Below are 27,386 nucleotides of genomic sequence, written 5' to 3'. Positions count from 1 at the left end.
TCTATTTCTATGAATAATATCTTTTATGGTCATGCACCCAATGTGATAGGATTGTTAATATTGAATCTTGATAGCGATGATATAACATATACATAACATTGAGATCAAAAGAGTAAGATTTAACAATGATAGCGCCATGTTTTTATGGCACTGCCACTTAGGTCATATTGATGTAAAGCGCATGAAGAAACTCCATACCGATGGACTTTTGGAGTCACTTGAATTTGATTCACTTGATATGTGCGAACCATGCCTCATGGGAAAGATGACTAAGACTCCGTTCTCCGGAACAATGGAGCATGCAAGTAACTTGTTGGAAATCATACATACCGATGTATGCGGTCTGATGAGTGTGGAGGCGCGCAACGGATATCGTTATTTTCTCACCTTCACTAACGATTTGAGTAGATATGGTTATGTCTACTTGTTGAAGCACAAGTATGAAATGTTTGAAAAGTTCAAGAAATTTCAGAGTAAAGTTGAAAATCATCGTAACAAGAAGATCAAGTTCCTATGGTCTGATCGTGGGGGTGAATATCTGAGTTTCGAGTTTGGTGCTCACTTAAGACAATGTGGAATTGTTTCAGAGTTGACACCGTCTAGAACACCACAGCGTAATGGTGTGTCCGAACGTCGTAATCGTACTTTATTAGAGATGGCGCGATCTATGATGTCTCTTACCGATTTGTCGTTATCATTTTGGGGTTATGCATTAGAGACAGATGCATTCACTTTAAATAGGGCACCATCAAAATCCGTTGAGATGACACCATACGAACTGTGGTATGGCAAAAGACCAAAATTGTTGTTTCTTAAAGTTTGGGGATGTGATGCTTATGTCAAAAAACTTCGGCCTGAAAAGCTGGAACCCAAAGCGGAAAAGTGCGTCTTCATAGGTTACCCAAAGGAGACAGTTGGGTACACCTTCTATCTCAATTCCGAGGGCAAAGTGTTTTTTGCTAAAAACAGAGCTTTTCTTGAGAAGGAGTTTCTCTCGAAAGAATTGAGTGGGAGGAAGATAGAACTTGAAAAGGTTGTCGAACCTCTAATCCTTCTAGATGGTGGTGCAAGGCAAGGGGAAACCCCTATTGATGCGGCGCTGGTTGAGGAGCACGTTGATGATGATGATCATGAAACTTCGGATCAAGTTTCTATCGGACCTCGTAAGTCGACAAGATCACGTACTGCTCCTGAGTGGTATGGTAATCCTGTCTTATCAATAATGTTGTTGGACAACAATGAACCTGCGAATTATGAAGAAGCAATGGTGGGCCCGGATTCCAACAAATGGTTGGAGGCCAAAAAGTCCGAGATAGAATCCATGTACGAGAACAAAGTGTTGACTTTGGAAGTACTACCTGAAGGCCGCAAGGCTATTCAGAACAAATGGATCTTTAATAAGAAGACAGACGCAGACGGTAATGTGACCGTTTATAAAGCTCGACTTATGGCAAAGGGTTTTTCACAAGTTTAAGGAGTTGACTACGATGAGACTTTCTCACCGGTAGCGATGCTTAAGTCCGTCCGAATCATGTTAGCAATAGCTGCCTTTTACGATTATGAAATCTGGCAGATGGATGTCAAAACGGCGTTCCTTAACGGGTTTTTTAAGGAAGAGTTGTATATGATGCAACCCGAAGGTTTTGTCGATCCGAACAATGCTAACAAAGTATGCAAGCTCCAGCGATCCATTTATGGACTGGTGCAAGCATCTCGGAGTTGGAATAAGCGCTTTGATGAGGTGATCAAAGCATTTGGGTTTATACAAGTGGTTGGAGAATCTTGTATTTACAAGAAAGTGAGTGGGAGCTCTGTGGCGTTTCTAATATTATATGTGGATGACATATTGCTTATTGGAAACAACATGGAGCTTTTGGAGAGCATAAAGGATTACTTGAATAAAAGTTTCTCTATGAAGGACCTAGGAGAAGCTGCTTACATTCTAGGCATTAAGATCTATAGGGATAGATCGAAACGCCTGATAGGACTTTCACAAACCACATACCTTGATAAAGTTTTGAAGAGGTTCAAAATGGATTAGTCCAAGAAAGGGTTCTTGCCAGTATTACAAGGTATAAAATTTAGTAAGACTGAGTGCCCAGCAACTGCGGAAGATAGAGAACAAATGAGTTCCGTTCCCTACGCTTCAGCCGTAGGTTCTATCATGTATGCAATGTTGTGCACTAGACCAGACGTCAGCTTGGCCATAAGTATGGCAGACAGGTTTTAGAGTAATCCACGAGTGGATCACTGGACGGCGGTCAAGAATATTCTGAAGTACCTAAAAAGGACTAACGAAATGTTTCTCGTTTATGGACGTGACAAAGAGCTTGTCGTAAAGGGTTACGTCGACGCAAGTTTTGACACCGATCCGGACGACTCTAAGTCGCAAACCAGATACGTATTTATTCTTAATGGGGTGCAGTAAGCTGGTGCAGTTCCAAGCAGAGCATCGTTGCAGATTCCATATGTGAAGCAGAGTACATGGTTGCCTCGGAGGTAGGAACGGAGGGTGTCTAGATGAAGCAGTTCATGACAGATCTTGGAGTTGTGCCGAGCGCACTAGATCCATTAACTCTGTTATGTGACAACACTGGTGCCATTGCCTTAGCAAAGGTACCAAGGTTTCACAAGAAGACCAGACACATCAAACGACGCTTCAACCTCATCCGCGACTGCGTCGAAGTAGAGGATATCAATATTTGCAAACTGCACATGGATCTGAATGTAGCAGACCCACTGACTAAACCTCTTCCACGGGCAAAACATGATCAATACCAGAACTGTATGGGTGTTTGATTTATTACAATGTAAATCACATGGCGATGTGAGGACTAGATTATTGACTCTAGTGCAAGTGGGAGACTGTTGGAAACGTGCCCTAGAAGCAATGATAAATAGTTATTATTATATTTCTTGTTTAAAGATAATCGTTTATTATCCATGCTATAATTTTATTGAATGAAAACATAGATACATGTGTGGATACAAAGAGAAAACAATGTCCCTAGCAAGCCTCTAGTTGGCTAGCCAGTTGATCAAGGATAGTCAAGTTTTCTGACTATGTGCAAAGTGTTGTTTCTTGATAACTGGATCACATCATTAGGAGAATCATGTGATGGACTAGACCCAAACTATGAACGTAGCATATTGACCGTGTCATTTTATTGCTATAGTTTTCTATGTGTCAAGTTTTTGTTCCTATGACCATGAGATCATATAACTCACTGGCACCGGAGGAATACTTTGTGTGCATCAAACGTCACAACGTAACTGGGTGACTATAAAGGTGCTCTACAGGTATCTCCGAAGGTGTCCATTGAGTTAGTATGGATCAAGAATGGGATTTGTCACTCCGTGTGATGGAGAGGTATCTTGGGGCCCACTCAGTAATACAACATCACACACAAGCCTTGCAAGCAATGTGACTAAGTGTAAGTCATGGGATCTTGTATTACAGAACGAGTAAAGAGACTTGTCGGTAACGAGATTGAAATAGGTATGCGGATACCGACGATCGAATCTCGGGCAAGTAACATACCGAAGGACAAAGGGAATGACATACGGGATTATATGAATCCTTGACACAGAGGTTCAACCGATAAGATCTTCGGAGAATATGTAGGATCCAATATGGGCATCCAGGTCCCGCTATTGGATATTAACCGAGGAGTGCCTCGGGGCATGTCTACATAGTTCTCGAACCCGCAGGGTCTGCATACTTAAGGTTCGGTGATGTTTTAGTATAGTTGAGTTATATGTGTGGTTACCGAATGTTGTTCGGTGTCCCGGATGAGATCACAAACGTCACGAGGGTTTCCGAAATGGTCCAGAGAAGAAGATTGATATATAGGATGACTTCATTTGGTTACCGCAAGGTTTTCGGGCATTACCGAGAGTGACGAATGGGTTACGTAAGTTCACCGGGATGGGGGCAACCCACCCGGGGGAAGCCCAAAGGCCCTAGGGGTGGCACACCATGCCTTAGTGGGCTGGTGGGATAGCCCAAGAGGGCCTATGCACCAATAAAGAAAAACCAAAAAAAGAAAGGTGGGAAGGACTCCACTTTCCAATCCTAGTTGGACTAGGATTGGAGTAGGACTCCTCCTCCTCCCTGGCCGGCGCACCCTTGAGGGCTTGGCCCTCAAGTCAAACCTCCTCCCCCTCCCTCCTATATATAGTGGTGATTTAGGGATGATTTGAGACAACTTTTGCCACGTGCAACTCACATCTAGACACCATAGTTTTACCTCTAGATCGTATTTCTGCGGAGCTCGGGCGGAGCCCTACAGGAGTAGATCCTTCACCACCATCGGAGCGCCGCCACGCTACCGGAGAACTCATCTACTTCTTCATCTTTTTAGCTGGATCAAGAAGGCCGAGATCATCGTCGAGATGTACGTGTGCTGAACGTGGAGGTGCCGTCCGTTCGGCACTAGATCGGATCGGATTGTGGGACGGATCGCGGGACGGTTCGTGGGACGGTTAGCGGGGCGGATCGAGGAACGTGAGGATGTTCCACTACATCAACCGCATTCCTTAAACGCTTCCTGTTGTGCGATCTACAAGGGTACGTAGATCCAAATCTCCTCTCATAGATGGATATCACCATGATAGGTCTTCGTGTGCGTAGGAAATTTTTTGTTTCCCATGCAACGTTCCCCAACAATATGTTGCTTTCATAAGAGATGCCACTAGAGAACACTATGGCCCCCGGGTCTATTCACTTATATATTCAGAAAACTTACAATTTCCTCCGTGTTATTATTTATCTTTTATTTTATTTTGCAAGTCACAACCATCTACAATTATCTACACACCTCATTTTCTTGCAAACGACGAGATCAAGGGGATTAACAACCCTCAAGTTGTTTGCTCTTTTGTGTGCACACACTAAAGACAGTTGAGGATTGATATTCCTATTGGTTCGATAAATCTTGGTTTCTTAATCTAGGGAAATACTTACCCACATTATGCTGCGATAACCCATTCCTCTTCATGGAAAACCCAACGCAGATCACAAATATCATGAAGGATTTCTGGCACCGTTGCTGAGGTATGTCATCACCAACTATCAAGTAACTTCACACAAATTATCATTCACTTCTTCTTCTTCTTTTTATTTGATGTTATATTTTTCTTGCTTCAAAAAAAACAAAAAAATATATCTTTGCTTGTTGATATGGCTAATTCCTCCTGTCTCTTGCTCACTTCAAAAATGAAGTGTTCAATTTCAAATAAAAGGGGAGGAGAAAATTTGAAAGATGCTTGGTATAGGATTTGCAATTCTCAAAATAGATCAATTCATAAGCAATCCACTACTACCTTTCTTTGTATTTTTTATGCAGGTGTGATAACTTGGTATAGGTTTGTCCTTGACACCATCACTGGTGGTAATTTCTTAATGTGTCACACTTTGAATACCTATATCGCTATTGAAAATCTTGTGGGATCGCCTCCCACCATTGTTAATGGAACTATTTTGACCTTGGAAGATGTAATGCGTAAGCTTGACGCTATTGAAAAGAAACTACCAATGAACAAATTGAGGAGTTAGACAAAAAGCTTCATAATCATATTACTCAATTTGGTTCACGGGTAGGAATGGCTTTACAAAATTTAAAGGAGAAAGATACTATTATTAATGAGAGAGTAGAACGAAGTATAAATATGATTGATAAAGTGGAGGAGGTTACTGATAAAGTAGGTTCCGCTTTCACACCCTTAAAAATTAATGCTAGTACCTCTTATAGTAAAAGTCCCAATTTTATGTATGTTCCTAAGGACATTAGCACTCCTCCTATAAAAAGGAAGGAAGATCTTCGAATGATTAGTGTGCATCCCACCTTTGTAAACTTGATAAAATATTCTATTTTCAAGTCCCCCTATGGTTTCATCTATTCATGTTTGTGTTATTGAGGAGCTTGAGCTCAAATATGACAACACTTGATCATATGCATTATGCCTAGCTAGGGGCATAAAACAATAACGCTTGTTGGGAGGCAATCCAATAGTTATCTAATTTTTTTTCTATTTAATTTTAGTTGTGGTGTGATGACATGATTATTGCCTCTCTAATGATTGTGTTTTTGTTTTCAAATTAGTATTTTTGCCAAGTTAAACCCTTGGGATGACTTGTATGGTAAGTATAATTGATACGGTGCAAAAACAGAAACTTTAACGTCCAGTGGAGAATTTCTCTGATTTTATTGCAACATCTTTTTAAGATGATTTTTTACACAATATTGATGAGAAAATTCCTCAGGTCTTCCTAATGTTTCGAAAAACTTGGAGTTACATAAGTATAGGTTCATTACGTTCTGTTTTAGATAGATTCTGCTTTTTCTTGCATAGTTTTGCTTGTTTTGATGATACTATAGATTGTATCGAGAGATATAAGACATGGAAAAGTTATAATACAGTACCTTTTATACAATAATGAAATAAAAATCAATTTACAACAATACCTAAGTATTTGATATGTTGCTTATTGCTACCTCTTGAGCTTGCGTTGGTTTTTCCCTTGAAGAGGAAAGGGTGATGCAACACAATAGCAGTAAGTGTTTCCCTCAGTTTGAGAACCAATGTATCAATCCAAGAGGAGTATCAAGCCAAGTCTCCAAAGTACGTGCGCAAAAACAGCAAACTTGCACCCAACGCTACAAAGGGGTTGTCAATCCCTTCACGATTGATTGCAAGGTGAGATCTGAAGGCGGAAAGTGCAACAAAGTAAAAGTGTAGGGCTGAAAATAAGATGTGAAGTAGACCCGGGGGCCATAGTGCTCACTAGAGGCTTCTCTCAAGATAGCAAATATTACGGTGCGTGAATGAATTACTGTCGAGAAATTGATAGAACCGCGCAAAGTCATGACGATATCTAAGGCAATGATCATACATATAGGCATCTCCGAGACAAGTAGACCGATACTTTCTGCTTCTACTACTATTACTCCACACATCGACCGCTATCCAGCATGCATCTAGTGTATTGAGTTTATAACAAACAGAGTAACGCCTTAAGCAAGATGGCATGATGTAGAGGGGTAAATTCATGCAATAGATATAAACCCCATCTTTTTACCCTTGATGGCAACAACACGATGCGTGCCTGGCTACCCCTTCTGTCACTGGGTGAGTTCACCGCACGGTATGAACCCAAAACCAAGCACTTCTCCCATTGCAAGAACTGTAGATCAGGTTGGCCAAACGAAACCCACAACTCAAAGAGAATTACAAGGATATGAAATCATGCATATAAGAGATCAGAAGAAACTCAAATAAGATTCATAGATAATCTGATCATAAATCCACAATTCATCGGATCTCGACAAGCACACCGCAAAAGAAGACTACATCGGATAGATCTCCATGAAGATCATGGAGAACTTTGTATTGAAGATCCAAGAGAGAGAAGAAGCCATCTAGCTACTAGCTATGGACCCGAAGGTCTATGGTGAACTACTCACGCATCATCGGAGAGGCAATGGTGTTGATGAAGAAGCCCTCCGTGTCCGAATCCTCCCTCCGACAGAGCACCAGAACGTGCCCAAGATGGGATCTTGCGGAGACAGAATCTTGCAGCGGCGGAAAAGTATTTGCGTGGCTCTCTCCCGTGGTTTCAGATTTTTCGGGGATTTATAGGCGGAAGAAGTAGGGCAAAGGAGCTACAGGGGACCCACAAGCCTGCTAGGCGCCCCCAGGCCGCGACTAGGGGGCTTGTGGCCTCCCCTGGTGCCCTTTTCCTTGGTTTCCAAGCTTCATGCGTATCTTCTATTCCGGAAAAAAATCTTTTCGGAGGTTTTATTCCGTTTGGACTCCGTTTAATATTCTCCTCTGAAAAAGGTCAAAAACACAAAAAAAACAGGAACTGGCACTTGGCACTGAGTTAATAAGTTATTCCCAACAAAGATATAAAATTCATACAAAACATCCAAAGTTTGACAATATAATAGCATGGAACGATCAAAAATTATAGATACATTGGAGACGTATCACTTATACTAACGGATCTCACGGAGTTTTGTTGAGCTTTGCGTGATTGACATTTGTAAGTTTTTGTGTTATCACGATGGACAATGAAATAAGGAGCATCAAGAGTATAAGCTTGGGGATGCCCAATGCACCCCAAGGTAATATTCTATGAAGACTCAAGTGCCTAAGATTGCGTATGCCCCAAAAGGCATCCCCTCTTTCGTCCCAATCCATCAGTATGTCACTTGAAGCTACATTTTTATTCGTCACATGATATGAGTTTTGCTTGGAGCATTGTTTGCTTTAGTTTGCTTTTTTATTTTTAGTTTGCCACAATCATGTTTTGATGGACACAAAAACTTGAGGGAGTTACAAATCTATCATGATTTGTTGGAATACTCTTTGTGCTTCACTTATATATTTTGAGCTAAACAATTGCTCTTGTATTTCACTTATTTTTGTTTTTTGAGCACGGTAGTGTGTAGATTTCATAGAAATATTTGAACTCTCATCCTTCACTTATATTTGTTTGAGAGTTAATAAACAATAGCGGTAATTTGCATGGGTCATAAAGCTAGTCCAAAAAAATAAGTATTCAATGTATGATAATCAAAACCTCATGTAGCACATAAAGAGAAATTGTGGGTTGATGATATTGATGTGGTAATATGAAAAAGGTGTGACTGCATCATTGTTGATTCATAGAAGTAGTGGTATTAATAGGTGTTAATTACTTGTTTCTCTGAATATTAAAAAGGCATGGAGGGGATGTGTGAGCATTTCTATTCCTTGTTGAAATCCTAGTGTTGTTTCGAGTCGGAGTCACGCGATGGTTAACTCCTCCCAACCCTCTCCCTCGGGGCATGTGGGTAGTGCTTTGATTTGTGATGAAACTAATAAAACTTTGCAATAAGTATATGATTTCTTCCTGACTAATGTGAAACCATTGGCATACACAATCTCATCTCCTCATATTTTGCTAGCCTCTTCGGTACCGTGCATTGCCCATTCTCACCTCGAGGATCGGTGTGAACTTTCCCGGTGCATCCAAAGCCCATGGCATGATATGCTCTGTCACACATAAACCTTTATCTATCTTCCTCAAAACATCCATCATACCTACCTATCATGGCATTTCCATAGCCATTTTGAGATATACTGCCATTCAAATTCCACTGTTACATCATATGACTAGTTCATTCAACATCATATTGCTTTGCATGATCATATAGAGCTCGCATAGCATTTGTGGTGAAGCTACCATTCATTATATTGCTCATATGTGTCACACTAGATCATTGTGTATCCTGGTACACTGCCAGAGGCATTCATATTGAGTCATATCGAGCTTTCATGAGTTGTAATTAGATAAAAGTGTGAGGATCATCATTATTAGAGCATTGTCCCGGTGAGGAAAGGATGGTGGAGACTATGATTCCCCCACAAGTCGGGAAGAGACTCCGGACAAAAAATAAAAATGGTGGAGGCCAAATGAGCCCACCATAAAAAAAATTAAAAAGTGAATGAGAAAAAAAAGAGAAGGGACTTTGCTACTATCCTTTATCACACTTGTGCCTCAAAGTGGCATCATGTTCCTCATATAAAAAGTCTCACGATATGTCATATTCCGATGACGGGCTTCCTCAAATGCCCAAGGTCTTCATGATCAAGCAAGTTGTATGCACACCCCACTTAGCTTCATTTGATCTTTCATACACTTATTGTTATAGCCTAGCTTATTAGGGATGATAGACTACTCATATCAATAAGGAATTCCTTCTTTTCTGGGAGCCCATTTGAACAGAACTCCAAGGTTAAGTGTGCTCGGCATGGAGTAGTTATAGGAAGGGTGACCGACCGGCAAGTTGATCCCGGGTGCACATGAGTGAGGACAAAGTGCGCAGAAAAGAATAGTATTGATATGTGGGGCAATCCCTGCACTTCGCATTGACATCTATCAACATGCATCTCCATAGCCCGCTGGTACGCCTAGTTGATGTGAGACTATCTCCTGCACTTGTACCCCTTTGATACCTACCACCATATTCTAATCCACCTCTTGTTATGTCCATGGCCGACGCTCATGTATTGCGTGAAGAATAAAAAGTTGATTCACTTTGAAAAGTATGATCCACTTGCACTTTGCATAGTTGATGTGAGACTAGTATTGATATGTGGGGCAAGCCCTGCACTTCGCATTGACATCTATTAACAGGCATCTCCATAGCCCGCTACACTTCGCATTGACATCTATCAACAAGCATCTCCATAGCCCGCCAGTACGCCTAGTTGATGTGAGACTATCTCCTTCACTTATACCCCTTTGATACCTACCATCATATTCTAATCCACCTCTTGTTATGTCCATGGCCCACGCTCATGTATTGCGTGAAGAATAAAAAGTTGATTCACTTTGAAAAGTATGATCTAATTGCCTCACTTGGGTACCACGGTGCTTAACGTTTGTATTAATGGGGTGAAGACGGAGCCATACTTTGCTAATATGAAAGATTAACGGGGGTAAACATACTTTGAGGATTGTATACTTTGAAAGATTGATGCTTTTTTGCTCGTGCTTATAAATATTACTATGTTAATGTTTTTTAATTTATCATTTATTAATGAGCATAAATGCAAAAGACTACATTTTGGATAGCATGTCACATCAAAAATTCTGTTTTTATCATTTACCTACTCGAGGACAAGCTAGAATTAAGCTTGGGGATGCTTGATACGTCTCTATCATATCTATAATGTTTTATTGTTCCATGTTGTTATGTTATCATCCTTGGATAAATTTTGGGTCATAATTCAACAATTTATATTAGTTTTGAGCACTAACCTATTAACACAGTGCCTAGTGTGAGTTGCTGTTTTCTACGTGTTTTTTTGCTTTTCAGGTTTTCAATACCAAACGAAGTCCAGTTGCCACAAAACTTTTTTATGATTTTTTCAGGACCAGAAGAAGACCTAGAAGCTTCGGTAGGAAACCTGAAGCCACATGAGGAGCCCCCAAGGCAATAGGGTGTGGGCAGGGGGGTGGCCATGCCCAGATGCCTTCGCACCTCCCTATGGCCCCACTTGCCGTGATTTCTGCCCTATAAATTCCCAAATATTCCAGAAACCCTAATATAATCCGCAAACACTTTTTACGTTGCCGCAAGTGTCTGTTCCACGGCGACCCCATCTGGAGCTCCGTTCCAGCAGCCTGCCGGAGGGGGGGATCGATCATGGAGGGCCTCTTCATTAACCTTGGTGCCCTCGTGATGACGTGCGAGTAGTTCACCACAAACATGCGAGTTCATAGTTAGTATATAGATGTCTATCTCTCTATCTCTTGATCTTCAATACAATGGTCCTTGCATCTTTGCTTTGATCTATCGGATGTAATTCTTTTGTATGGTGTGTTTGTTTGGACCCGATGAATTGTGGGTTTATGTTCATATTATTCATGAAAAGTATTTGAATTTGTTGGGTAACGTTGCATGGGAAACAAAAAATTTCCTACGCACACGAAGACATATCATGGTGATGTTCATCTACGAGAGGAGATTAGATCCACATACCCTTGTAGATCACTAAGCGGGAGCGTATATAACGTGGTTGATGTAGTGGAACATTTCCGGGATTCAGACCGCTGTAGTCGTACTATTTCATCACGATCCGTCCCGCGAACTTCATCACGATCCTTCCTAATCTAGTGCCGAACGGACGGCACCTCCGCGTTCAGCACACGTACAGCTCGATGATGATCTCCACCTTCTTGAGCCAGCAAGAGGGGGCGGAGAGGTAGAAGAGTTCTTCGGCAGCGTGACGGCGCGCCGGTGGTGGTGATGATCTACTCCGGCAGGGCTTCGCCTAAGCTCCGCAGAAATATGATCTAGAGGAAAAACTGCGTGGTGTAGGGTCGAGCAGCACATGGCAAAGTTGTGTCTCAAAAATCCTCAATACCCCTAGTATATATAGGAGGGAGGGAGGGAAGGAGGCAGCCTCAAAACCTCAAGGTTTGGTCGAAATTGGAGGTGGAGGAGTCCTACTCCAATCCTACTTGGAATAGGATTCCACCTTCCCACTTGGAAACTCTTTCCACCTTGTGTTTTTTCCTTCTCAAACCTTATGGGCCTTAGTGGGAACTTATTCCAGCCCACTAGGGGCTGGTTTATCTCTTCCCATAGCCCATGAGACCCCTTGGGGCGTGACACCCCTCCCGATGGTCCCCGGCACCCCACCAGGTACACTACCGATGAGCCCGAAACTTTTTCGGTGACCAAAACATAACTTCCTATATACCAATCTTTACCTCCGGACCATTCTGGAGCTCCTCGTGACGTCCTGGATCTCATCCGGGGCTCCGAACAACTTTTGGTTACCAACACCTATAACTCAACTATACCGAAACGTCATCGAACCTTAAGTGTGCAGACCGTGCGGGTTCGAGAACTATGTAGACATGCCCCGAGGTAATCCTCGGTCAATATCCAATAGAGGGACCTGGATGCCCATATTGTATCCTACATATTCTCTGAAGATCTTATCGGTTGAACCTCAGTGCCAAGGATCCATATAATCCCGTATGTCATTCCCTTTGTCCTTCGGTATGTTACTTGCCCGAGATTCGATCGTCGGTATCCGCATACCTATTTCAATCTCGTTACCGGAAAGTCTCTTTACTCATTCTGTAATACAAGATCCTGTGACTTACACTTAATCACATTGCTTGCAAGGCTTGTGTGTGATGTTGTATTACTGAGTGGGCCCCGAGATACCTCTTCGTCACACGGAGTGACAAATCCCAGTCTTGATCCATACCAACTCAACGAACACCTTCGGAGATACCTGTAGAACACCTTTATAGTCACCCTATTACGTTGTGACGTTTGATGCACACAAGGTATTCCTCGGGTGCCAATGAGTTATATGATCTCATGGTCATAGGAATAAATACTTGACACGCAGAAAACAGTAGCAATAAAATGACACGATCAATATGCTACGTATATAATTTGGGTCTTGTCCATCACATGATTCTCCTAATGATGTGATCCCATTATCAAGTGACAACACTTGCCTATGGCCAGGAAACCTTGACCATCTTTGATCAACGAACTAGTCAACTAGAGGCTCACTAGGGACAATGTGTTGTCTATGTATCCACACATGTATTTGAGTTTCCAATCAATACAATTCTAGCATGGATAATAAACGATTATTATGAAAAAGGAAATATAATACTAACTAATTTATTATTGCCTCTAGGGCATATTTCCAACAGAATCTTGTCTGAGTTTTATGATTTTATTTGCATGATCATCATAGCTTTGTAAATCTATCTGATCTATTGAATTTCTTTGGCCAAGTAGTTTGATATTTCTTCAGTGGTAGGTGTGTGTTATAGTGGGTTCAACCAGCGAGTTTCTATATCCCAGTGACAAAAAGGGGACAAGTTGCATCTTTTTGTTGTTGTAACTAAGGATAAAACGATGGGGTTTATTCATATTGGTTGAGTTTACTTTGTCTACATCATGTCATTGTTCTCCAAGCATTACTCTGTTTTACTTAATACTCTAGATGCATGTTGGATAGCGGTTGATGGGTGGAGTAATAGTAATAGGTGCAGGCAAGAGTTGACCTATTTTCTTATGGACGTTATGCCTATATATACATGATCATTCCCGTGAAAATCGCATAACAATCCGTTGTTCTATCAATTGTTCAACAACAATTTGTTTACGCACCATATGTTGCTTTCATGAGAGATGCCACTAGAGAACACTATGGCCCCGGGGTCTATTCACTTATATATTCAAAAAATTATAATTTCCTTATTTATATTATTTGTCTTTTATTTTATTTTGCAAGTCACAACTATCTACAAGTATCTACACACCTCATTTTTTTGGAAATAATGAGATCAAGGAGATTGACAACCCTCTTGCCCGCATTGGGTGCAAGTTGTTTGCTCTTTTGTGTGCAGCCGCTGAAGATGGTTGATGATTGATATTCCTATTAGTTGATAAACCTTGGTTTGTTCATAGAGGGAAATACTTACCCGCATTGTGTTGCGATAACCTGTTCCTCTTCACGGAAAACACAACACAGATCACAAGTATCACTTCCTCCTTCGTTGTCGTGTGCTAGACATTTTGGTAATGCACGCTGGTACGAAATGAGGAGCGACCATCACCGAGGGTCGAAATATTAGTGCGAGGGAGTGTTCACCAAAATACACCATCATTTCGGTGTGAGAGAGTGTGCACCATATATACCATGAGATATGAGAGTTTTTCAAGGAAACCTCAACAAGCCGAAAGTCAACCCATGGTGAATAGTTTTTGGTATAATTGTCATTAATTTTTAATCTTTGAATCATGAAAACAGGAAATGTATGATGATGAGGGGATCCCTGAGTGCTCTGTGTGCACCAACGACACGGGTATATGTGATCGTTATCCTCACCTAGACAATAGCATGTCCTTTACCATCAAGCTATAGGAGGACTTTCAAATTATTATGATATGTAAAGACAACATGTTTCTTTTTGTAGTGAAGCATGGCGTGTGCTTTTTTGCTTTAATTAACTTGTAATTTTTTTATAAAATTTGACTAGTGTGTTCCCTGCCATGCAAGACTCCATGTCTTGGGCAAGTTCCATTTCAAAGAGAGGGAGAGTATGGAGACTAAGATAGGTCACCTAAAGACGAACCCTTACACTTCTGTTTTTAAGATAAAAATGGAGTAGATCACACATATTTAGTTATTTTTCTTGGAGAGCATTTCGGAAGGCGTATGGTTTGAGGAATACATGAACATTATCTTCGATCTTGGTCATGACGATGATCGTGATAATAATATCAAAATTTGGGTGCATGCGGATCACTTGATTCCAGTTCTACCTCCTCCTGAGTTTGTCAACAAATTTGTTAGGTAATTTATATAGATTATTGAAAAATATTTGGTACTCATCGTGACTAAACTTATTTATTTTTAATTATCTATTTATTTCTCTACTCCAAAAAAGTACATGGCAAGTAGTAGATCGGACCTACTAAGATTATTACTCCGAGCTTACTTGGTTGGAGAAAAATCATGTGATCTCATGTATTCAGGATGTTGAGCATTATAAGAACAATTACATGATTGGCAATAATTATCATGGATATGTTCCACTAGTGCACAAGTTGAACCATTATAACATCACTTCAGAGAACTTTGTAAGATTTTTTTACTATTATGTCACCAGTACATGTTTTTTATCCATTCTTCTTAAGAAAAACTTGTTTTCTAACTATGTTATTATTACTTATTTTCTTCAATAGGTACTTCCGCCAGAGACCGTGCCTAAAGTGATGTTTATCAAAGGTGATTTGCATATGGTTAGCTTACGTCCAATTTCAATGCCGATGAGTTACCCTAGTAAATACACGATATCGCGAAGCGAGGAAACCCTAAAAATCAAAGGGTGGAGCAATGCAACAAAAGCATCCAGGCAACCACTTGGGGACTATAACTTGCGCATACCGCAAGTTGGAGATAGGTTGATCTGTATTCTTCATTTGGGAGATGTAGGAGTTCACCTTTTTATGCTATTTTACCTAGGCGAGACCAGTAGTTAGTGTTGGTAACTTGTGATACCTTCAAACATTGTTATTTAATTTGTGATAACTTGGTCATTTGCTAGTTTTTCGCTAGAATGATGAAGAGTTGTTTAACTAGTGTGATAAGAACTAGAATGAAGAGTTCTAATGCACTTGTTATATTTTACAACTACTGCTTTTCATTAATCTGAAGTCATTGTAATGTGGTGCATGTATGTGGATCAAGGTTCAAACCAGAATTTCTGTATCAAATTCAATATGATGATATGATTCAAGAGCAATATGCTATAATTCCATTATGTCGGCTTGGAACAACAGCAGTGGCAAGCGGTAGAAAATGACCACCACAACATGATGTTTACTACACAACTTTATTCTTGTAGACTATGTTCGGCATCCCAGAGCAGAGTTTTGTAGGACACTAGAAATTTTCCCTCAAGTAGATCACCTAAGGTTTATCAGTCCATTGGAGGTGTAGGACGAATATGGTCTCTCTAAAAAAACCCTGCAATAAAATACAAAAAATCTCTTGTCTCCCCAACACACCCAATACGACAGAAAAGTGTATAGGTGCACTAGTTCGGCGAAGAGATGGTGACACAAGTGTACTATGGATAGCAGATATAGGTATTTGTAATCTGAAAATATAAAAATAGCAAGGTAGCACATGTAAAACAACGAGAAAACATTGTATAAATGCTTGGTAATAAGGCCTAGGGTTCATACTTTCACTAGTGCAATCTTTCAACAATGCTAACATAATAGAATCATATGGTCATCCCTCAACATGCAACAAAGAATCACTCTAAAGTTCCTATCTAGTGGAGAACAAAAAGATGAAATTGGTGTAGGTAGTAGAACCACGTGAAAATTATTCTTTCTGGTCAATCTTTTGAGCTATTCCTATAAATGTCACAAACAACCCTAGAATTCATACTAGAATAACACCCATGATATATATCAATCAACCCTAATATCACCTAGATACTGCAATGTCACTTCAAGTATCCATGGTTAAATTATGCTGCATGCATCAGAAAATTTCAGATCTATCATATTCAATCCAACACCAAGAACTTAAAGGAGCACCCCAAGATTTCTATCATAAAACATAGTATGAAAACGTGCAATCAACCCCTATGCATAGATCCCAAGGTCACCGGATCCGCAAGTTGATGCCATAACATATATCAAGTGAATCACTTGAATACCCCAGTGTCACTATGAGTATCAGCATGCAAGACATACATCATGTGTTCTCAAACCAAAATATTCAATCCAATATAATGAGATCTTAAAGGGAAAGATTCAATTCATCACAACAAGGTAGCAAGGGAATAACATCATATGATCCAACTAGATTAACAAGGCCCGTGATTCATCAAGATCGTGCCATCTCAAGACCATGAGAGAGAGAGATTGAACACATAGCTACTGGTACATACCCTCAGCCCTGAGGGTGAACTACTCCTTCCTCGTCATGGCCTCCGCCGGGATGATGAGGATTGATAACCCACAAGTATAGGGGGTCGCAACAGTTTTCGGGGGTACAGTATTCAACCCAAATTTATTGATTCGACACAAAGGGAGTCAAAGAATATTTTCTAGTATTAGCAGCTCAGTTGTCAATTCAACCAAACCTAAAATACTTAATATCTGTAGCAAAGTACTTAGTAGCAAAGTAGTATGGAAGTAACGGTAACAGTGGCAAACGTGATAGTAGCAGTTTTCTAGTGATTGTAACAATAGCAACGGAAAAGTAACTTAGCAAAGATCAATATGTGGAAAGCTCGTAGGCAATGGATTAGTGATGGATAATTATATCGGATGGCATTCATCATGCAACAGTCATAACATAGGGTGATACAGAACTAGCTCCAATTCACCAATGTAATGTAGGCATGTATTCCATATATAGTCATATGTGCTTATGGAAAAGAATTTGAACGACATCTTTTGTCCTACCCTCCCGTGGCAGCAGGGTCCTAATGGAAACTAAGGGATATTAAGGCCTCCTTTTAATAGAGAACCGGACCAAAGCATTAGCACTTAGTGAATACATGAACCCCTCAAACTACGACAATCACCGAAAAAATCCCAATTATTGTCACCCTGGGGGATGCGGATCATAACTCATAATAGGTGTCTACAACTTGCAAGATAGGATCAAGAACACATATATATTCATGAAAACATAATAGGTTCAGATCTGAAATCATGGCACTCGGGCTCTAGTGACAAGCATTAAGCATAGCAGAGTCATAGCAACATCAATCTCAGAACATAGTGGATACTAGGGATCAAACCCTAACAAAACTAACTCGATTACATGGTAGATCTAATCCAACCCATCACCATCCAATAAGCCTACGATGGAATTACTCACGAACGGCGGAGAGCATCATGAAATTGGTGATGAAGAATGATTGGTGATGACGATGGCGTCGATTTCCCCTCTCCGGAGCCCAAATTAGACTCCAAATCCCCCCCCCCCCTCGAGGAAGAACAGGAGGTGGAGGCGGCTCCGTATCGTAAAACGTGATGAACTCTCCTCCTTGATTTTTCTTCCCCGAATAGGAATATATAGAAGTGGAAACGAGGTCGGCGGAGCCACAGGGGCCCCACAAGATAGGGGCGCGCCCTAGGGAAGGGTCGCACCTTGCAGGCTTGTGGCCAGGTGGTGGACCCTCTCCAATTGATTCTTTCACCAATAATTTTTATTAATTAAAAAATATTCTCCGTAAATTTTCAGGTCAATCCAAGAACTTTTATTTATACACAAAAATAACACCAAGGTGATTCTGCTGAAAACAACGTCAGTCCGGGTTAGTTCCATTCAAATCATGCAAGTTATAGTCCAAAACAAGGACAAAAGAGTTTGGAAAAGTAGATACATTGGAGACATATCAAGGATGGCCACCGAAGATGATTTCCCCTCTCCGTGAGGACTAGAAAGGCTCCAGATGGGTTTTTCGTAGATACAGGGAATTATGGCAGCAGAGTGAAACTTCTCTCTTTATTTCTGAGGTTTCTTGTATATATAGGATTTTTCATCGTCGGAATCACGCCAAACGGAGCCATGTGGGCCCCACAAGGCATTAGGGCGCGTCCTAGGGGCACCCTGTTGGCTTCTGGCCAACAGGTGGCTCCCCTCTCATGGTTCTTCGCTCCAATATTTCTTATTTCCTCCTGAAAAATTATAAAAAAGTTTTAGGTGATTCTGATAACTTTCATTTTCTGCACACAAAAAACACCATGGTAATTCTGCTGAAAACAGCGTCAGTCCGGGTTAGTTCCAAATAAATCATATAAAGTGCATCAAAACCATATAAAAGTATGGTAAACATAGGCAAACATGTCATGAATACTTCATAAATTATCGATACGTTGGAGACATATCAGCATCCCCAAGCTTAATTCCTACTCGTCCTCGAGTAGGTAAATGATAAAAGAAATAATTTATGAAGTGTGAATGCTAGCATACTATATAAGTTTTATAAATGATAATTACAATCACTTTTTCTACCATCTTAACCGGCGACTTTAAAAAAAATCATCAGCGTTGAGTAGCAATCAATTCACATGTCATGGTTCAAACAATGCATTCTCTTGAAACTCAACATCCTAAGTTCTTAGTCATCAAACAATTTCAATGAATCATCAAGTCTAAATAAGAGCTCCACATACTCAATTATCATATAGTCTTATATGATTGCTAATATTAAAAGTATATTTTTAGAACAAATAAGATCCATCGAACACAGAGAAATCTAGGGGCTTAATGATAAGCCTCCCAACATAATTGTCATAAAAATAATTGTCAACAATATTGAATCATGATCAAATATATTTGACTGGATATATATGTTTGGATCTTTCCCCACCACATGGTGCTTGCCAACTAATAAATTCAGGTTGGAATAGGAAGTTGCCTCAACATGAAAAATAACTAACATGAAAGTAAATAGATTGGCCCTTCACATAGATAAGCAGGGATTTGCAGAGGTGCGAGAGCTCATTATTTTAAAATAGAGATGAATATTTAATTTTGCGTGGTATGACTTTCCTGTCAACGTTACAACTGTTGGGGAACGTCGCATGGGAAACAAAAATTTCCTACACGCACGAAGACCTATCATGGTGATGTCCATCTATGAGAGGGGATTTCCGATCTACGTACCCTTGTAGATCGCACAGCAGGAAGCGTTAAGAAACGCGGTTGATGTAATGGAACGTCCTCACGTCCCTCGGTCCGCCCCGCGATCCGTTCCACGATCCGCTCCGATCTAGTGCCGAACGGACGGCACCTCCGCGTTCAGCACACGTACAACTCGACGATGATCTCGGCCTTCTTGATCCAGCAAGAGAGACGGAGAGGTAGATGAGTTCTCCGGCAGCATGACTGCGCTACGGAGGTTGGTGATGATCTTATCTCAGCAGGGCTCCGCCCGAGCTCCGCAGAAACGCGATCTGGAGGATAAACCGTGGAGGTATGTGGTTGGGCTGCCGTGGCAAAGTTGTCTCAAATCATCCCTAATACCTCAGTATATATAGGAGGGAGGGGAGGGACCTTTCCTTGAGGCTCAAGGGAGCCCCAAGGGGTCGACCGAAGGGGGGAGGAGGATTCCTCCTCCAATCCTAGTCAGACTAGGATTGGAAGGTGGAGTCCTTCTCTACTTTCCCACTTTCCCCTTTTTTTATTTTCTCTTTGATTTTTCTTCTCTCCTACGCAAGGGCCCTCTTGGGCTTGCCCACCAGCTCACTAAGGGATGGTGCGGCACCCCTAAGGCCTATGGGCTGCCCCCCCCCCCCCCCCCCCGGTGAACATCCGGAACCCATTTGTCATCTCCGGTACATTCCCGGTAATGCTGAAAACTTTCCGGTAATCAAATGAGGTCATCCTATATATCAATCTTCGTCTCCGGACCATTCTGGAAACCCTCGTGACGTCCGTGATCTCATCCAGGACTCCGAACAACATTCGATAACCAACCATATAACTCAAATACGCATAAAACATCGCCGAACCTTAAGCGTGCAGACCCTGTGGGTTCGAGAACTATGTAGACATGACCCGAGGGACTCCTCGGTCAATTTCCAATAGCGGGACCTGGATGCCCATATTGGATCCTACATATTCTACGAAGATCTTACCGATTGAACCTTAGTGCCAAGGATTCATATAATCCCGTATGTCATTCCCTTTGTCCTTCGGTATGTTACTTGCCCGAGATTCGATCGTCAGTATTCGCATACCTATTTCAATCTCGTTTACCGGCAAGTCTCTTTACTCGTTCCGTAATACAAGGTCCCGTGACTTACACTAAGTCACATTGCTTGCAAGGCTTGTGTGTGATGTTGTATTACCGAGTGGGCCCCGAGATACCTCTCCGTCACACGAAGTGACAAATCCCAGTCTTGATCCATACTAACTCAACGGACACCTTCGAAGATACCTGTAGAGCATCTTTATAGTCACCCAGTTACCTTGTGATGTTTGACACACACAAGGCATTCCTCCGATGCCAATGAGTTATATGATCTCATGGTCATAGGAATAAATACTTGACACGCAGAAAACAGTAGCAACAAAATGACACGATCAACATGCTACGTTCATTAGTTTGGGTCTAGTCCATCACATGATTCACCCAATGATGTGATCTAGTTATCAAGTAACAACACCTTGTACATAGTCAGAAGACCCTGACTATCCTTGATCAACTAGCTAGCCAACTAGAGGCTTGCTAGGGACAGTGTTTTGTCTATGTATCCACACATGTATCTAAGTCTTCACTCAATACAATTATAGCATGTATAATAAACGATTATCTTGATACATGAATTATAATAATAACTTTATTTATCATTGCCTCTAGGGCACATTTCCAACAGTCTCCCACTTGCACTAGAGTCAATAATCTAATCCTCACAGCACCATGCGAATTACATTGTAATAAATCTAACACCCATACAGTTCTGGTGTTGATCATGCTTTGCCCGTGGAAGAGGTTTAGTCAGCGGGTCTGCCACATTCAGATCCGTGTGCACTTTGCATATATTCACGTCCTCCTCCTCGACGTAGTCGCGGATGAGGTTGAAACGTTGTTTGATGTGTCTGGTCTTATTGTGAAACCGTGGTTCCTTTGCTAAGGCAATGGCACTAGGTTGTCACAAAACAGGGTTATTGGATTCAGTCCGCTCGGCACCACTCCAAGATCCGTCATGAACTGCTTCATCCAGACACCCTCCTTAGCTGCCTCCTAGGCAACCATGTACTCCGCTTCACATGTAGAATCAGCTACGACACTTTGCTTGGAACTGCACCAGCTTACCGCACCCCCATTAAGAATAAATACGTATTCGGTCTATGATTTAGAGTCATCCGGATCTGTGTCAAAGCTTGCATCAACGTAACCTTTTACGACGAGCTCTTTGTCACCTCCATATACGAGAAAAATCTCCTTAGTCCTTTTCAGGTACTTCAGGATATGCTTGACCGCCGTCCAGTGATCCACTCCTGGATTACTCTGGAACCTGCCTGCCATACTTATGGTTAGGCTAACGTCCGGTCTAGTGCACAACATTGCATACATGATAGAACCTATGGCTGAAGCATAGGGGACGGTGCTCATATGCTCTCTATCTTTATCAGTTGCTGGGCACTGAGTCTTACTCAATCTTGTACCTTGTAAAACTGGCAAGAACCCCTTCTTGGACTGTTCCATTTTGAACCTCTTCAAAACTTTATCAATGTATGTGCTTTGTGAAAGTCCTACCAGGTGTTTCGATCTACCCCTATAGATATTTATGCCTAGAATGTAAGCAGCTTCTCCTAGGTACTTCATAGAGAAACTTTTATTCAAGTAATCATTTATGCTCTCCAAAAACTCCACGTCATTTCCAATCAATAATATGTCATCCACATATAGTATTAGAAACACCACAGAGCTCCCACTCACTTTCTTGTAAATACAAGATTCTCCAACCACTTGTATAAACCCAAATGCTTTGATCACCTCATCAAAGCGTTTATTCCGACTCCGAGATGCTTGCACCAGTCCATAAATGGATCGCTGGAGCTTGCACACTTTGTTAGCATTTTTAGGATCGACAAAACCTTCGGGTTGCATCATATACAACTCTTCCTTAAGGAAACCGTAATGGAACGCCGTTTTGACATCTATCTGCCATATTTCATAATCGAAAAATGCAGCTATTGCTAACATGATTCGGACGGACTTAAGCATCGCTACGGGTGAGAATGTATCATCATGGTCAATCCCTTGAACTTGTGAAAAACCCTTTGCCACAAGTCGAGCTTTATAAACGGTCACATTACCGTCAGCGTCCGTCTTCTTCTTAAAGATCCATTTGTTCTCAATAGCCTTGCGGCCTTGAGGTAGTACTTCCAAAGTCCACACTTTGTTTTCATACATAGATCCTATCTCGGACTTCATGGCCTCCAGCCATTTGTTGGAATCTGGGCCAACCATTGATTATTCATAATTCACAGGCTCATTGTTGTCCAACAACATAACTGATAAGACACAATTACCGTACCACTCTGGAGTAGTACGCGGTCTCGTCAACCTGCGAGGTTCGACAGGAACTTGATCCGGAGTTTCATGATCATCATCATTAACTTCCTCCTCAACTGGTGTCACAACGACAGGGGTTTCCCCTCGCCCTGCGCCACCATCCAGAGGGATGATAGGTACGACAACCTCATCAAGTTCTATCTTCCTCCCACTCAATTCTCTCGAGAGAAACTCCTTCTCGAGAAAAGCTCCGTTTTTAGCAACAAACACTTTGCCCTCGGATTTGAGATAGAAGGTATAACCAACTGTCTCTTTTGGGTAACCTATGAAGACGCACTTTTCCGCTTTGGATTCCAGCTTTTCAGGCTGAAGCTTTTTGACATAAGCATCACATCCCCAAACTTTAAGAAACGACAACTTTGGTCTTTTGCCATACCACAGTTCGTATGGTGTCGTCTCAACGGATTTTGATGGTGCCCTATTTACAGTGAATGTAGCTGTTTCTAATGCATAACCCCAAAAGGATAACGGCAAATCGGTAAGAGACATCATAGATTGCACCATCTCTAATAAAGTACGATTACGACGTTCGGACACACCATTACGCTGTGGTGTTCCAGGCGGTGTCAACTGTGAAACAATTCCACATTGTCTTAAGTGAGCAACAAACTCGAAACTCAGATATTCACCCCCATGATCAGACCGTAGGAACTTGATCTTCTTGTTACGATAATTTTCGACTTCACTCTGAAATTGCTTGAACTTTTCAAATGTTTCAGACTTGTGCTTCATCAAGTAGACATAACCATATCTACTCAAATCGTTAGTGAAGGTGAGAAAATAACGATATCCGCCGCGTGCCTCCACACTCATCGGCCACACACGTCGGTATGTATGATTTCCAACAAGTCACTTGCACGCTCCATTGTTCTGTAGAATGGAGTTTTAGTCATCTTGCCCATGAGGCATGGTTCGCACGTGTCAAGTGAATCAAAGTCAAGTGACTCGAAAAGTCCATCGGTATAGAGTTTCTTCATGCGCTTTACACCAATATGACCTAAGCGGCAGTGCCATAAAAACATGGCTCTATCATTGTTAACTCTAACTCTTTTGGTCTCAATGTTATGTATATGTGTATTATCACTATCAAGATTCAATATGAACAATCCTCTCACATTGGGTGCATGACCATAAAAGATATTACTCATAGAAATAGAACAACCATTATTCTCTGACTTAAGCGAGTAACCGTCTCGCAATAAACAAGATCCAGATATAATGTTCATGCTTAATGCACGCACTAAATAACATTTATTTAAGTTCATAACTAATCCTGATGGTAACTGAAGTGAAACTATGCCGACGGCGATTGCATCAACCTTGGAACCATTTCCCACGTGCATCATCACTTCATCCTTCGCCAGCCTTCGCTTATTCCGTAGTTCCTATTTCGAGTTGCAGATATGAGCAACAGAACCGGTATCGAATACCCACGCACTGCTACGAGAGATGGTTAAGTACACATCAATAACATGTATATCGAATATACCTGATTTTTCTTTGGCCGCCTTCTTATCAGCCAGATACTTGGGGTAGTTGCGCTTCCAGTGACCCATACCCTTGCAATAATAGCACTCCGTTTCAGGCTTAGGTCCAGCTTTGGGTTTCTTCGTTGGATTGGCAACAGGCTTGCCGCTCTTCTTTGAATTACCCTTCTTTCCTTTGTCGTTTCTCTTGAAACTAGTGGTCTTATTCACCATCAACACTTGATGCTCTTTACGGAGTTCTGACTCTGCGACTTTCAGCATCGCGAATAACTCGCCGGGTGACTTGTTCATCCCTTGCAAGTTATAGTTCAACACAAAGCCCTTATAGATTGGTGGCAGTGATTGAAGAATTCTGTCAGTGATAGCCTCTTGCGGGAGTTCAATCCCCAACTCAGCTAGACGGTTTGAGTACCCAGACATTTTGAGCACATGTTCACTGACAAACGAATTCTCCTCCATCTTGCAAGCATAGAATTTATCGAAGGTCTCATACCTCTCGATCCGGGCGTTCTTCTGAAAGATAAATTTAACTCCTGGAACATCTCATATGCTCCATGATGCTCAAAGCAACGTTGAAGTCCCGGCTCTAAGCAATACAAGACTGCACATTGAACTACTGAGTAGTCCTCCTTGCGTTCTAACCAAGCGTTCTTAGCATCTTGGTCAGCCGCCGCGGGTGGTTCATCTCCTAGCGCAGCATTAAGGACATAATCTTTCTTCCCAGCTTGCAGGAGCAACTTAAGATTACGAGCCCAGTCTACAAAGTTGCTTCCATCATCTTTCAACTTAGCTTTCTCTAGGAACGTATTAAAATTCAGGATGACTATCGCGTGAGCCATTGATCTACAACACAAATATTTTCAAAGTGGACTTAGACTATGTTCAAGATAATTAGAGTTTAACTAATCAAATTACTTGCTACACTCCCACTCAAAAAGTACATCTCTCTTAGTCATTTGAGTGGTTCATGATCCAATTCCACTAGCTCAAGTCCGATCATCACGTGAGTTGAGGATAGTTTCAGTGGTAAGCATCCCTATGCTAATCATATCAACTATATGATTCATGATCGACCTTTCGGTCTCATGTGTTCCGAGGCCATGTCTGCACATGCTAGGCTCGTCAAGCTTAACCCGAGTGTTCCGCGTGTGCAACTGTTTTGCACCCGTTGTATGTGAACGTTGAGTCTATCACACCCGATCATGACGTGGTGTCTCGAAACGACAAGCTGTAGCAACGGTGCACAGTCGGGGAGAACACAATTTTGTCTTGAAATTTTAGTGAGAGATCACCTCATAATGCTACCGTCGTTCTAAGCAAAATAAGGTGCATATAAGGATTAACATCACATGCAATTCATAAGTGACATGATATGTCCATCATCATGTGCTTCTTGATCTCCATCACCAAAGCACCGACACGAACTTCTTGTCACCGGCGCCATACCATGATATCCATCAACGTGTCACCATCGGGGTTGTCGTGCTACTCGTGCTATTACTACTAAAGCTACGTCCTAGCAATATAGTAAACGCATCTGCAAGCACAAACATTAATTTTAAATACAACCCTATGGCTCCTGCCGGTTGCCGTACCATCGACGTGCAAGTCGATATTAACTATTACAACATGATCATCTCATACATCCAATATATCACATCACATCGTCGGCCATATCACATCACAAGCATACCCTGCAAAAACAAGTTAGACGTCCTCTAATTGTTGTTGCATATTTTACGTGGTGACCATGGGTATCTAGTAGGATCGCATCTTACTTACGCAAACACCACAACGGAGATGTATTAATTGCTATTTAACCTCTCTCCAAGGACCTCCTCGGTCAAATCTGATTCAACTAAAGTTGGAGAAACCGACACTCGCCAATCATCTTTGAGAAATGGGGTTGCTCGTAGTGATGAAACCAGCCTCTCGTAAGCGTACGAGTAATGTCGGTCCGAGCCGCTTCGATCCAACAATACCGCGAAATCAAGAAAAGACTAAGGAGGGCAGAAAATCGCACATCACCGCCCATAAAAACTTTTGTGTTCTAATCGAGATGACATCTACGCATGAACCTAGCTCATAATGCCACTATTGGGGAACATCGCATGGGAAACAAAAATTTCCTACGCGCACGAAGACCTATCATGGTGATGTCCATCTACAAGAGGGGATTTACGATCTATGTACCCTTGTACATCACACATCAGGAATCCTTAAGAAATGCGGTTGATGCAGTGGAACGTCCTCACGTCCCTCGATCCGCCCCGCGAACCGTCCCACGAATCGTCCCGTGATCCGTCCCACGATCCGCTCTGATCTAGTGCCGAACGGACGGCACCTCCGAGTTTAGCACACGTACAGCTCGATGATGATCTTGGCCTTCTTGATCCAGCAAGAGAGACGGAGAGGTAGATGAGTTCTCCGGCAGCGTGACGACGCTCCGGAGGTTGGTGGTGATCTTATCTCAGCAGGGCTGCGCCCGAGCTCCGTAGAAACGCGATCTAGAGGATAAAACGTGGAGGTATGTGGTCGGGCTGTTGGAATTATGCCCTAGAAGCAATAATAAATATGGTTATTATTATAATTCCTGTATCAAGATAATAGTTTATTATCCATGCTATAATTGTATTGAATGAAGACTCATTTACATGTGTGGATACATAGACAAAACACCGTCCCTAGCATGCCTCTAGTTGGCTGGCCAGTTGATCAATGATAGTCAGTGT

The sequence above is a fragment of the Hordeum vulgare genome, chromosome 5H (assembly GCF_904849725.1).
Source record: "Hordeum vulgare subsp. vulgare chromosome 5H, MorexV3_pseudomolecules_assembly, whole genome shotgun sequence".
In the NCBI taxonomy this organism is placed as follows: Eukaryota; Viridiplantae; Streptophyta; class Magnoliopsida; order Poales; family Poaceae; genus Hordeum; species Hordeum vulgare.
Note: the sequence above shows the minus strand (reverse complement) of the source record.